The sequence below is a fragment of the Pinus tabuliformis genome, chromosome 2_2 (genome assembly GCF_031772625.1).
Source record: "Pinus tabuliformis cultivar Carrire ecotype Pingquan chromosome 2_2, CPIR1, whole genome shotgun sequence".
NCBI classification, from domain to species: Eukaryota; Viridiplantae; Streptophyta; class Pinopsida; order Pinales; family Pinaceae; genus Pinus; species Pinus tabuliformis.
This window is the reverse complement of record NC_142300.1, coordinates 161,356,128-161,370,479: the sequence shown is the minus strand read 5'-3', so window position 1 is coordinate 161,370,479 and position 14,352 is coordinate 161,356,128.

The following is a 14,352-nucleotide window of genomic DNA, read 5'->3' as shown; positions in this document are numbered from 1 at the left end:
AGTGCGCTGATTACTGAAGGCAACTTTAGGCTCAAATTTGACCCAATTTTCAGTGAATTTGGACTTGAATTCAATAAATGACAGAAGGTACAATATGTCAAAGTGCTTTAAGAGATTGATAAGCTACTACAAGGGATAGGATCGCTCCCTAGTGGAGTCGCCAATTTGTTTTGGGAAAATTTAGTGTTTCTACAAATGCCTAACCCTCTAGACCTAGTAGCTAGTCTAGAAACAACAGACAAAGTAATTCATTGCTTTTCCTATAATCAACAGATAAGAGAAGGAGGAAAAGAAACCAACCTGTAACTTTCACTTGCTCCCTCTCTCCTTTGACCAATTCTGCTACTCCTTTCCATACTTAACTCGCTTGGAAAGTACCTACACACAAGCCGAGATAGAAACCCATCAAAGCATACAATAAATATCTGTTAATTAAACATATCATAGAATCCAGAATACGATATACATCATATAAACACATGAATGGAAAAATCTTTGAATTCTTTATTGATAAAAGGAAAGATTACAACCCATGAATTTTCATGCTTGATTCAATGTCTTCCTTCTAGTTTCAATCCCTTCTCTCCTCATGAAGCAACAATTCGACATCATTACAATACTCTTACTAATCTCATTCAAACAACATTTCCTTAGCTCAAGAAATTCCAACCTAGACTAGCATTTGAATGCTTGGTCAATTTATAGCTGAATGGAGTAGGTTAAGCCATTAACGGCCTTCATGAATGCTCTACCATTTTGGGAAGTGGTTCCATGGAGGAAGGGATAATGGATTAAGGTTCATTCATCCTCTTCCTCATCCAAATGTGAGCTCAACCAACTTGGAAACTTCTAGAAGTATCCATTGGATGAAGAATCTAATGGATTCATTTAAAAAATCCGTTGAATCTTGCTCAGCACAGGTGAAACAAAGGCTAAGTGTGCTACAGTGCACCCAGTCAGTGTAGTTCCTACATTGCAATGTAGCCTAATAGAAGGCTACCTGCACTGATCTCCTTAGGGGAATTTTTTGGATGAATGGTGTCATGGAAACTCTTGGAAGGCAAGCATGATGTAGGTTGACCTCATTAGGGAATGAAAAAAACTGGATTAGGGTTAGATGGACCCTAAAAATATGGATCTGGAAGTCAGGATTGATGTGCCAAAATTGACCTATAACAGTTGCCCCCTAAAGCATGAAGTTGAAAATAAACATGTCGAGTGAGATGCTTTACCATTCAGAGAGAAGGTTTCGAAGTGGAAGGTGACCTGCATCAGTTACAATACAAATATCATGAAAATTGATTTTTTCTCATGAACTAGTTGAGGGAAGGCATACCCATGCTCAGCTTATAAACTTTCATTACATGTACAAATATAGTCATCTATAGATATAGACCCATGAATGGATGACCATGAATGTAAGGTCGTTTGTACATTTGATATAGTACTCCTGAAAATATATCGCAGCCCAGATGGATGAAACTAGATCCAAGATCTTCAATCTCGACCAATCTTTCACTCAAGTACAAGTCCCGAATGTGAAAAGACTGATTGGTCAGATCCCATGATTGAACAAGGAACCGTAGAAGATCCATCTGTTTCCGCATGTTGGATAACTGGAAATACTTGAGTAACCCACAATTTCTTAGGGCCTCGATCTGCGAAACCAGAGATTCTGGGTTCGATCCCCAGTGGAGTTGCCAATTTGTTTTGGGAAAATTCAATGTTTCTACAAACGCCTAACCCTCTAGACGTAGTAGCTAGTCTAGAAACAACAGACAAAGTAATTCATTGCTTTTCCTATAATCAACAAATAAGAGAAGGAGGAAAAGAAACCAACCTGTAACTTTTTCTTGCTCCCTCTCTCCTTTGACCGATTCAGTCGCTTCTTTCCGTACTTAACTCACTTGAAAAGTACTTACACACATGCCGAAACAGAAACCCATCAAAGCATACAATAAAGACCTGTCAATTAAACATATCATAGAATCCAAAATACGATATACATCATATAAACCATGAATGGAAAAAGATTTGAATTCTTTATTGATAAAAGGAAAGATTACAACCCTTGAATGTTCATGCTTGATTCAGTGTCTTCCTTCTAGTTTCAATCCCTTATCTCCTCGTGAAGAAACAATTCGACATCATTACAATACTCTTACTAATCTCATTAAAGCAACATTTCCTTAGCTCAAGAAATTCCAACCTAGACCAACCTTTGAATGCTTGGTCAATTTATAGCTGAATGGAGGAGGTTAAGCCATTAATGGCCCTCATGAATGTTCTCCCAAAATTGGGAGGTGGTTCCATGGAGGAAGGGATAATGGATTGAGGCTTATTCATCCTCTTCCTCATCCAAATGTGAGCTCAATCAATTTGGAAGATTCTGGAAGTATCCATTGGATGACGAATCCAATGGATTCATTTAAAAAATTCAATGAATCTCACTCAGCGCAGGTGAAACAAAGGCTAACTACGCTGTAGTGCACCCAAACAGTGCAGTTTTTGCATTGCAATGCAGCCTAATAGAAGGCTACCTACACTGATCTCCTTAGGGGCATTTTTTGGATGAATAGTGTCATGGAAACTCTTGGAAGGCAAGCATGATGTAGGTTGACCTCATTAGGGAATGAAAACAACTGAATTAAGGTTTGACAAACCCTAAAAATACGGATCTGGAAGTCGTGTGCCCAAAATGACCGGTAATAGATTTACAGAATTGGCTAAGTGTTGGCTAAGAGCTAGCTTGTGAGCTGAGAGATTTGAGCATACTTGTGTGGAATTGTTCTAGTGAGAACAACCTTTGTATCGTCACTCATATTTCTAATATATGCAATACAGGTAGTGGGGTTTTGAGCTATGGATTTTCGCAGGAAAACTTATTGTGTCATGTTCCATTTATTTTTCTTCTTCTTGTTCATATTGTTTTCATCGATCCATTGGCTTCCGTTGGTTGAAAGTAGAAGTAGATTCTTGTCCTGTGCTTTAGTACATTCCATGACCTTGTGAATCTATAGGATTTTCTACAAAAACATCCTAATTTATATCTATGATGATGTAAACACTCTAATTAGAATTTTAGGAAATTAAACTCATTGCGTAAAATAACAACCATGGGAAAATGTTAACTCTCAACTTGGAAATTCTCCTATAATGCGTATTCTATCTCATATACTATATCGTAATGTAGTTTTTAGTGACCTTCAATTGTTAATGTTGCCAAAAAATTATTAGCTACATCATTAAAACAAAAAATTATTGAAATCTGTAATTCACTTTAAATATTAATGCAAGGTTGTACAAACTTCAATTGATAATATTGCATTTAAGTATGGGGGATTACGCAGTGCATTATATTAGATATCATTTTTGGGATTCAATTGCATTAAGTAAGTCATTCAAACGTATGACCATTTCCATGAGAGGTAGTCGTAACTGACTAATTTCTCATGATTTTTGAATAGTTCACTTAGCACTCATTGCATCGGGTGATGCTCACAGGGGTGAAGAAGTGGGATTGAAACTAGTGAAATGTGGAGAACGAATCACATAGCATCAATCATCACTTCCGGGGCTTGCACCCGGTAACCAGGACTTCCCAGGAGGTCACCCATCCCAGAACTCCTCTGGCTCAAGCGCGCTTAACTGTGGAGTTTTTCCCACAATCAAGCCCACTTAGCTTGCTACCCCATTTGCAAAACCTTAGCAAGTATTGTGCCTCATGAACCATTCAAGTAGAGATCCCTTGACTCTTTTTGAATTTAAGTATGGGGGATTACGCAGTGCATTATATTAGATATCATTTTTGGGATTCAACTGCGTTAAGTAAGTCATTCAAACGTATGACCATTTCCATGAGAGGTAGTCGTAACTGACTAATTTCTCATGATTTTTGAATAGTTCACTTAGCACTCATTGCATCGGGTGATGCTCACAGGGGTGAAGAAGTGGGATTGAAACTAGTGAAATGTGGAGAACGAATCACATAGCATCAATCATCACTTCCGGGGCTTGCACCCGGTAACCAGGACTTCCCAGGAGGTCACCCATCCCAGAACTCCTCTGGCTCAAGCGCGCTTAACTGTGGAGTTTTTCCCACAATCAAGCCCACTTAGCTTGCTACCCCATTTGCAAAACCTTAGCAATTATTGTGCCTCATGAACCATTCAAGTAGAGATCCCTTGACTCTTTTTGAATTTAAGTATGGGGGATTACGCAGTGCATTAAATTAGATATCATTTTTGGGATTCAACTGCGTTAAGTAAGTCATTCAAACGTATGACCATTTCCATGAGAGGTAGTCGTAACTGACTAATTTCTCATGATTTTTGAATAGTTCACTTAGCACTCATTGCATCGGGTGATGCAATGAGTGCTAAGTGAACTATTCAAAAATCATGAGAAATTAGTCAGTTACGACTACCTCTCATGGAAATGGTCATACGTTTGAATGACTTACTTAACGCAGTTGAATCCCAAAAATGATATCTAATTTAATGCACTGCGTAATCCCCCATACTTAAATTCAAAAAGAGTCAAGGGATCTCTACTTGAATGGTTCATGAGGCACAATACTTGCTAAGGTTTTGCAAATGGGGTAGCAAGCTAAGTGGGCTTGATTGTGGGAAAAACTCCACAGTTAAGCGCGCTTGAGCCAGAGGAGTTCTGGGATGGGTGACCTCCTGGGAAGTCCTGGTTACCGGGTGCAAGCCCCGGAAGTGATGATTGATGCTATGTGATTCGTTCTCCACATTTCACTAGTTTCAATCCCACTTCTTCACCCCTGTGAGCATCACCCGATGCAATGAGTGCTAAGTGAACTATTCAAAAATCATGAGAAATTAGTCAGTTACGACTACCTCTCATGGAAATGGTCATACGTTTGAATGACTTACTTAACGCAGTTGAATCCCAAAAATGATATCTAATATTGCATTATATATGAAAACTACAAAGGTTAAGATATTAAGTAAAATTTTGAAGAGTCCTAATTTATTATAATGTAATGATGAAAATAAGTAACCATCCATACCTATTAGAAACGAATAAAAATTAAATTCATTTATAGCACAAGTTCGAGTAACGATTCTAATTTCCTTATGTTCATTTAAATGTTTGAAATCAACCAATGTTGGTGAGAGGAAAATAGAGAAGGAGTCTTTGGTTTGATCAAATTGATTCGTGGAGTGAATGAGGCCAGGGGCTCTGATACAGATAGCATCTCTGTGTGTGTGCGTGTGTGTGTGTAATAACCCTGGTGAAAATTCCATGTAATAAAAGTTAAAAACAATAACCACGGTTGATGGGACACTTATTCCAAGCTGAATGTTGGGAAAGACATCCTAGGGGTGTTCAATTGGTTGTTTATGGCTAAGGAAATTGGCAAAGTCAATGTCTAAGGCTTTGGAATGGAAAAATGGCATTGTTGGCACATTTATTTATGAAAATAATGGATATTAGGAGAAAGGGAGGTTAAAGGTCTTAGGTTGCATGTGAGGAGGAAAATGAAGGAAAATAATGGAAAATGAAGAAAATAGAGGCATCATTCATAAAAAGGCTTCTGAGTATCAGTTGGTAACCTTTTGGCAAATGTTTTTGGATCTCTCTCATTATTCTCTCTATCTCTCTCATACACTTTGACACATAGAGTTTTCTTGGAGTATTTTTGCATTAGAGCAAGAAAGGAAAAGAAGGCAAGATGAAGCAAAGATCAAACAGGAAAAGGAAGGATCAAGCAGCTACAACAAGCTTAATTGCAGGTATCAACTTGCATGTGTAATTTCCTTGCTAGAGTTGGCATGCATGGCATTGCATGTGGTTCTTTTCTATCATGGCATGGGTTTTTCCAAGTGTAACCATGTTTTCATCCTAGCCTTTCCATTTTCGGATAGCCATGGTGTGATGGGGTTCTCATGTTTTGGTTGATATGGATTGTTGGATGGATTCAAATATGAGTGAAGCGGATCTTTGAAATGATAGAACACATGTCTTAGTAACCCTTGATTCGGACTGTGGGTTGCAGTAAAGCCAGATTTTGTGTTGCCTCAGATGGCCTAGGAATCCTTGTCGGTGAATGCCGAGATATATGGTAAAAACCTAGAGGTGGTTTTCTCTCTATTGGGCCTAGTAAGCCCAGGTTGGGATATGCAGAAAATCTTGGAGAGTGGGTCTTAGTTAGAGCCTATTGATTCAGGTTTGGATTGTGGTAAAGCCTGAGAGACTAGGAGACAAGAAAATTCCTCATGGTGTAGGTGGAGAAATCTAGTGGCATCCATGCTTGTTTGGCCTAGTGATCGGGTGGAGATCACGGTAAATTATGTTATGAGGTGTCAATTGTGTTGGCCTAGCAATCAAGGATGGATTACTGTAAAGCTTGATTTCTGTTGATGGGGGTGAGGTGGTTTAGCCTTGGTATGCCCTGGTTGGTTCTTTTGGTTTGAGTCTCACATACATGCTTGGAATATGGCACGGGGGTGAATGGCTGAAGAAAGATTTGGTTCAGTCATTCTATGGTCGAGTGGAACATGGTAGTCCCATCTCTGGTTGGTTTAATGCATTCATTAATGAGAAATTCATTCTCTTGATTTCTATGTGCAACGTATTGATGTATATGTGGATTTTGATGGCTGATATGTTTATGGTAATTATGTTCCCATTATGTTGGTTATATGTATATTTTATGGCAGTAACTATGTATGGCTCTCAACATGTTTTTACTTGTAAATGAATGGATAGTATATCTATGGCCTAATAGATGGTAATGTAGGAAACGAAATGAAGGAACGATTGTTCATAGTGATTCTAAGATAAGTATGAGATCCCTACACTTAATTTTGTTGTTTACACCTATAGGTTACATGTTGATGATATGTTTGATGAAATCCCTGGCATGGCTAGTAGGGGTCTGGTTATGGTCTTATTTAGCTTATTACTTTTGCATCATTGGTTCCCTATATATTTAATGATTTCAAGCTATCACTCCATTTTGGGCAGTGGCTTAGGCTCTAGGAGTGAAAAAATGACTTGAATCTCAGGGTTGCTATCACAGAACTAGCAATTTTGGTCTCTAGTTACTGGTAGGTGATTCTGTGAGAGCGACTTTAGGTTGTTGGTCGCTCCCTTGCCCATAGAATGAGAGCAATTATGGCCTAAGAGATCCAGAATAGCAATGGTACCTAGGGACAAGTTGTCTGAGTGGTTGACTTGTCTCCTGAGGGTTCTATTGATGATGTTGGATGATTGTGTGTGATGTTTCCATCAATTCCACTTCCTTAAAGTCACATAGGAGGTCGAATCTAATCATAGTAGCCTCTTGTCTCATGTTTACTCGATTGTCATGGTTACTTGGGTGGATGTGGGAGGAAGGTATTACAGAGTGGTATAAGAGGATGGTTCAACCCCCCGACTAGATGGGCAGTGTGTGTTGGTCATACATGTATGTCAGTTGCATGTGTGTCTCTTACACTTGCATTTCATGTACTTGTTGCAATGGCTTAATGACTGATTATGGTTGTAGTATGGTTGTTATGGAGAACTTGATATTGATTTCGTGAAATGTACTTGACATGAGTATGTGACTGTTTCATATGGATTATATGTCACATCTTGATTTTATGTCGCCTACTTACATCCTTGTATGTTAGGCTACATTCTTGTAACTTTGATTACAAGTATCAGCCTTGTAGGTTGATTACAAGAATTCATCACTTATGCTCGACTCCATGCATCTATGCGTATGTGTAGTTGATTTTCCATTTCTTATGCATGTTGATGGTTGCATGTGGCAATGTGTATAATGGAGTAATGATTGTTGTCATGCATGAGGTCATAGCATGCATTGTTGATATGGCATTGTGTTGATGACTAGACCCTAACTAGAGATGTGTTTATGTGTTGATACATTTATTTTCATATGTCTTATATGATGTTATGATTATGGTATACATGTATCACGTTGATTTTGTGATCTTGCATACAATATATCCTTCCCAAGCTATACTAAGGTACATTGATTTATTGTGATTTAGTTTATCTGAAATATTATGCATTGCAGGAAAGAGATCAAATGGCTAGCAAGATGGTTGACTACAAAGACTCTCCCTATGAATCTGAAGAGAAGTATAGTGTTGGAAATCCTTTCGATTTCGCAGTTACATTGAGAAGCTTGAAGGAAGAGATAAGGATTTGTAAGGCAGATAATGACCGAATCATACAGGCACAAGAGAAACAAGAAAAGGTTAATGCTATACTTCTTCAGAGTTTGTCGGAATTACAGCGACAAGGGTCACTTCAGATTAGCCATGGACAGGAGGATAGAACTAATGGGGCATATGGAAGTAGGTCTCCCGATAGACTGAAGGAAGAGATAAGGATTTGTAAGGCAGATAATGGCCGAATCATACAGGCACAAGAGAAACAAGAAAAGGTTAATGCTATACTTCTTCAGAGTTTGTCGAAATTACAACAACAAGGGTCACTTCAGATTAGCCATGGACAGGAGGATAGAACTAATGGGGCATATGGAAGTAGGTCTCCCGATAGACACAGGTCATATAGATCTGACACAGTGAGATATGGTAGGTTGTTGGACACTCCAGATAGGAGGGGTAATGAGTACAGGTACTATTCTAGTTCTGGTTATGATAGACATCATGATCATCATCGCTATCATCTTTATAGGAGGAATGATAGGGGATACTTGTCGGATGAATTCAAGAAATAAAACCACCTAATTTTTATGGAGATATGAAGAAGTTGGAAGATGCAAAGGCTTAGATACTTGGGATGAACAAATTCTTTGACTTTCATGATTACGCAGATAACATGAAGGCTAGAGTAGCGATCTTCAGTTTGAAAGGTAAGGAAGACATTTGGTGGGAAGATTTTAAGTGGGTCTGAGACATCATGACAAATGACTTGAGTTGGCGAGAATTCAAGAGGTTTTTCAAGAAGAAGTACTTGTCAGAAAGTTACTACGACTGTAATGCTAAAGAGTTCTATTAGCTAAAGATGGGATCGATGGCAAACGAAAAGTACATGACCAAGTTTCTAGAGCTATTGAGGTATGCACTGTATCTTACTGATGAGAAGGCTAAATTTTAGAGATTCGTCAGTGATTTGCCATCATCATTTAGAGATCGAATTGATTATGATGAATCTCGGTCACTTGAGGAAGTTATTGGGAAACTGAAGCATTGTTATAAACAATCAAAGTGTAAAAATGAATCTCCGCATGGATGGAAAGGAAAGGACAAAGGTAAATGTAAATGGAATCCTAAGAGGACAAGGCCTTCGCATGCAGATGAGAAAGAGAATGTGGCACTAAAAAACAGATTTAATGTAGCTAGACAGGGACATGGGTCACATCAGCAACAACAACAAAGGTGAGGGCATTAGTCAGTTGGAGTGTTGGACATGCAGTAAGGAGAACCTTAAGAGAGATTGTCCATAGAATCAAGATGGAAGGCCTCATATATACAGTGCAAATGATGCATAGACTTTTGGGGATGTTGGTCAAAGTATTCCACGTATCTATGTGGCAGTGGACAATAGGCTGGTAGAACATCAGGCATCTATCATTGAGATGGATGATAAGATTTGTGTTCAAGTTATTTCAATTTTGATTGACCCTGGATCTAATTATAGCTATGTTAGTCTTGACTTGGTGGATAAGTGCAGTTTGAGTAAGGAATTTCTTTCAAAGTCTTGGTTAGTGCAATTTATAATTGATTTCACCATTGAGTCAGAGCTTTCACATTTGATTTGAATGGTATGCCTACCGTAGCACATTTGAATGTATTATGGTTGGGATCATACAATATGTTGTTGCAGATGGACTGGTTGTATCTTCATAGGACCATGGTAGACTGATATGACAAATCCATTGAGTGTGTTGATGACAATGGGGAACCAAGAGTCTTACAGGGTAAGAATAAATCCACATTAGTTAGGATGGTGACATCTTTGCAATCAAAGTGTAGCCACAGGAAAGGGTGCAAGTTATTTGCAGTGCACATTTCTAGTGATAAAGGTAAGGAATTTGAGGATGCATATGTGTTGAGAAGATACCCAGTTTTTCAATAGCTTCAAGATGTATTTCCTGGAGACATTACAAAGTTTCCACCTCATAGGGAGGTAGATTTTTCTATTGAGCTAGTGCCAGGGATAGCTCCACCATCAAAAGCACCTTACAGGATGAGCACACCTAAGTTGGTTGATTTGAATTTGCAGGTAAAGGAAATGTTGGACAAGGGATACATTAGGCCAAGTGTATCACCTTGGGGCATATTGATCTTGTTTGTGAAGAAGAAAGATGGTACTCTAAGATGGTGCATTGTCTATAGGCAATTGAACAAAGTGACTATCAAGAACATGTACCCATTGCCAAGGATTGATGACTTGTTCAATCAGCTGAAGGGAGCAGCAGTGTTCTCGAAGATTGAGTTGAGATCTGGATACCATTAGGTATGCATCAAAGAAGAGAAAATTTACAATACTGCATTCAGGACCCAGTATGGGCATTGTGAGTTTGTTTTTGTTCCATTTGGCTTAACTAATTCTCCAGCTACATTCATGTGCTTAATGAATAGTGTGTTGTGTCCATATTTGGATAAGTTTGCTATTGTGTTCATTAATGATATAATGGTATATTCTAAAAATGAGGAAGATCATTTCGAGCATTTTGCAACAGTGTTGAGGTTGTTGAGGGAGCATCAGTTGTATGCTAACCTCAGCAAGTGTAGTTTATTTTAGAGTGAGGTACATTGCTTGGGGCATATTGTCTCCAAGGAGGGAATTGCAGTAGATCTAGAGAAGATAAGGTCCATCATGGAGTGAGTAGCTCCTAAGAATGTGGATGAGGTGAGATCCTTCATGGGTTTTGCAGGATACTACAGGAGGTTCATCAAGAACTTCTTGTAGATTTCTTATCCCATCACATCATTGCAAAAGAAGGGTAAGAAGTTCGAATGGACAGAGGAGTGCAAGGATAACTTTGAGAAGCTTAAGCAGTTGTTGACACATGAACCAGTGCTACAGATTGCAGATCGGGAGAAAGAGTTTGTGGTATGTACAACCTCTTACAAGAGAGGTCTTGGTGGAGTCCTTATGCAAGATGGACAGGTGTTATGCTATGAGTCCCGAAAGTTAAACAAGCATGAGCAGAACTACCCGACACATGATCTTGAGTTATAAATGATCATACATGCATTGAAGATGTGGAGACACTATCTTCTTGGTAGGAGGTTTATACTGGTGAGTGATCATATTGGGTTGAGGTATTTGTTTGACCGGCTAAAATATGAATGCCAAGCAAGCTAGATGGTTGGCCATAATCAACGAGTTTGATTTCAAGATTAGGTACATCAAAGGTAAAGAGAACAGGGTGGCAGATTCTCTCAATAGATGGGTAGAGATAAATCACTTAGCAATTATGAGCTCCTGTGGGACAGATTTACAGGATAGGATCTTGCAGGTAGGTCATCGGGATGTTAGGTATATGGAGATTGTGCACAGGGTATAGATACAGGTATAGGTACAGGCACAGGTGCATAGGGTATGGATTATTGTTTTACAATAGATGGATTTGTTAGGTTCCGAGACAAGATATATGTATCGGATAACAGTGAGCCCAAGAAGGTGATATTGAGGTAGTTTCATGTGAAAACTTATTCAGATCACCCATGTTATCAAAAGACATTAACAACAATGAAGAGATATTATTATTGGCTGAATTTTAAGAGGGATGTAGTAGATTTTGTAGCGAGGTGTTTCGAATGTCAGCGAGTGAAAGTAGAGTGTAAACATCCAGGTAGACTGCTACATCCAATTGCAATTCCAAAATGGAAATGGGAGGTTATTTCCATGGACTTTGTCGCAGGGTTGCCTAAGACAGTGAAGCAACATGATTCCATTATGGTCATTGTGGATAGATTAACAAAGGTTGCACACTTCATTCCAGTGAAGTCTACATTCTCAGATAGTGATGTGGTGTAGGTATTCATCAAAGATGTAGTTAGATTGCACAGTGTTCCAAAGAACATTGTGTCAGACAAGGATGCAAAGTTCACTTCGAAGTTTTGGAAGAAGTTATTTGCAGGTTTGGGCACACAGTTGGCCTTTAGCATAGCTTATCATACGCAAACAGAAAGACAGACAAACAGACAGGATCAACAGGATATTGGAGGAAATGTTGAGGATGTATGTGATGCATCAGCAAAGGAAGTGGGAAGAGTATCTCCCTTTGGTAGAATTCGCATACAACAACGGTTATCAAGAGTCATTGAGGATGAGTCCTTTTGAGGCATTGTATGGACAGAGTTGTAACACTCCTATCAGTTGGATTGATCCCGTTAGTAGGGTATTGATTGGACCATAAATGTAAACATGGAACAGGAAATGCAGGTGATCAAGAGAAATCTAAAGGCAACACAAGATAAGCAGAAAATCTATGCAGATAGGAACAGGTTGTTCAAGGAGTTCCAGGTTAGCGAATAGGTGTACTTACACATCAAACCAAAGAAGAGCTTCTTGCGAATTGCATCTTGTGCCAAGTTGGCACCACAGTTTTGTGGACCCTTCAGTATCATTGAGAGGATTGGGCCAGTAGCCTATCGACTTCCACTGTCTCTGAAAATGAAAGTCCATGGTGTTTTCAATATATCTTTGATTAAGAAGTATGTTAAAGATGTTGATCATGTGATTGACTGGTCTGTATTGCAGGTGGAACCAAACGGATAGTTCCAACTGGAACCTCAGTGTATATTGCAGAAAAATGTTCTCATGCTCTAGAACCAAGCAATCAAGCAAGTTAAAGTGAAATGAAAGCACTTTGGTCCCAATGAAGCTACTTGGGAGATGGTTGATCAGATGCAGGTTATGTATCCTTCCTTGTTTTCCGGTTGATGCAAAGAAGCTTCGATATGGTGGTTTGGTATATGCTTTGATATGCTATTTTGGTATATGTTTTGATATGGTGTTTTGGTATATGCTTTGATATGGTGTTATGGTATATACTTAGATATGATGTTTGGTATATGTTTTGATATATATATGATGTGGTATATGTTTTTGGTATATATTTTTGGTGATGTTTGATCTGAATTTAAACAGGAATGCAACAAATTATAGATATAACCATAAATACAGAGATGCAATAGAAATAACTTTATCTTTCATTAATATCAAATAATGAAATATGCTTACAAATAGAATGGAAATGAGACTATCTCGGGCGATGGTAGCTTATCTCTGAGAAGAGATGTGGCGGCTACATGCCTCTGAACTTCCTTACAATGAGGCTCAAGGGCCTTTTTTATTATTAAACAATAAGAGAAAACCCTAAACAACCAAAACCCTAACCCGAGGAGATGTAACACCAAGAGTTTATGGGCCCCATTGGGGTTAGCTGGGCAGCCAACTTCCTGGGGTCGTAACTTGGTCATATTATATATGTTTCACGTGCATGATACCTCGTTGGAAATATATCTCCGAGGAATACAACTGAAAATGCAATTTCAATAAAATCGCTTGGAGGAACATTGCCAAAAAAATGTCATTTAGGGCCTCAAAACGGCTCTTGAAGTTCAAGACCCGAAAAACTGCCAAAAATAGTAAATTGTGCTACAATTAAGGAAACTGAAAAACTGAAAGAAGCAATGGTGGTATCCCACATGGAATAGGCGGGTGGCCACCAATATCTACCTAGATTAATGTTTCTATATGTACACATGTATATCGATGTAAATACTGCCATGAGCAATGTTATAAAGATCCACTATGTGGTATGGATTTCATGTTATTATGATTATGTTGTCATGTTACTATGCTATCATGTGATTATGTTATCATGATATTATGATGTCATGTGGGTTGGTAATCGGACAGATGATCATTGTAAATACCGTAATGAGTTGTGTTATAAATCTCCATTATGTGGTATGTTGTCATGTTGTCATGATGTTTTACTTTTGAGAAGGTATTTCATTGTAAATACTACAACAAGTTGTGTTATAAATCTCCATGAGAATTATGTCTTCTTCCAACATGTTGTTGAGGTATATGTGTGATTGAACACCAAGGACGGTGTCCCACGAGGGGGATGGTTCTGTAACAACCCTAGTGAAAATTCCATGTAATAAAAGTTTAAAAAAAAATAACCACACTTGATGGGATGCTTATTCCAAGTTGAATGTTGGGCAAGGCATCCTAGGGGGCGTTAATTTGGTTGTTTATGGCTAAGGAAATTTGAAAAGGAAATGGCTAAGGCTTTCGAAAGGCAAAATGGCATTTTTGGCACATTTATTTATGAAAACAATGAAAATTAGGACAAAAGGGAGGTGAAAGGTCATG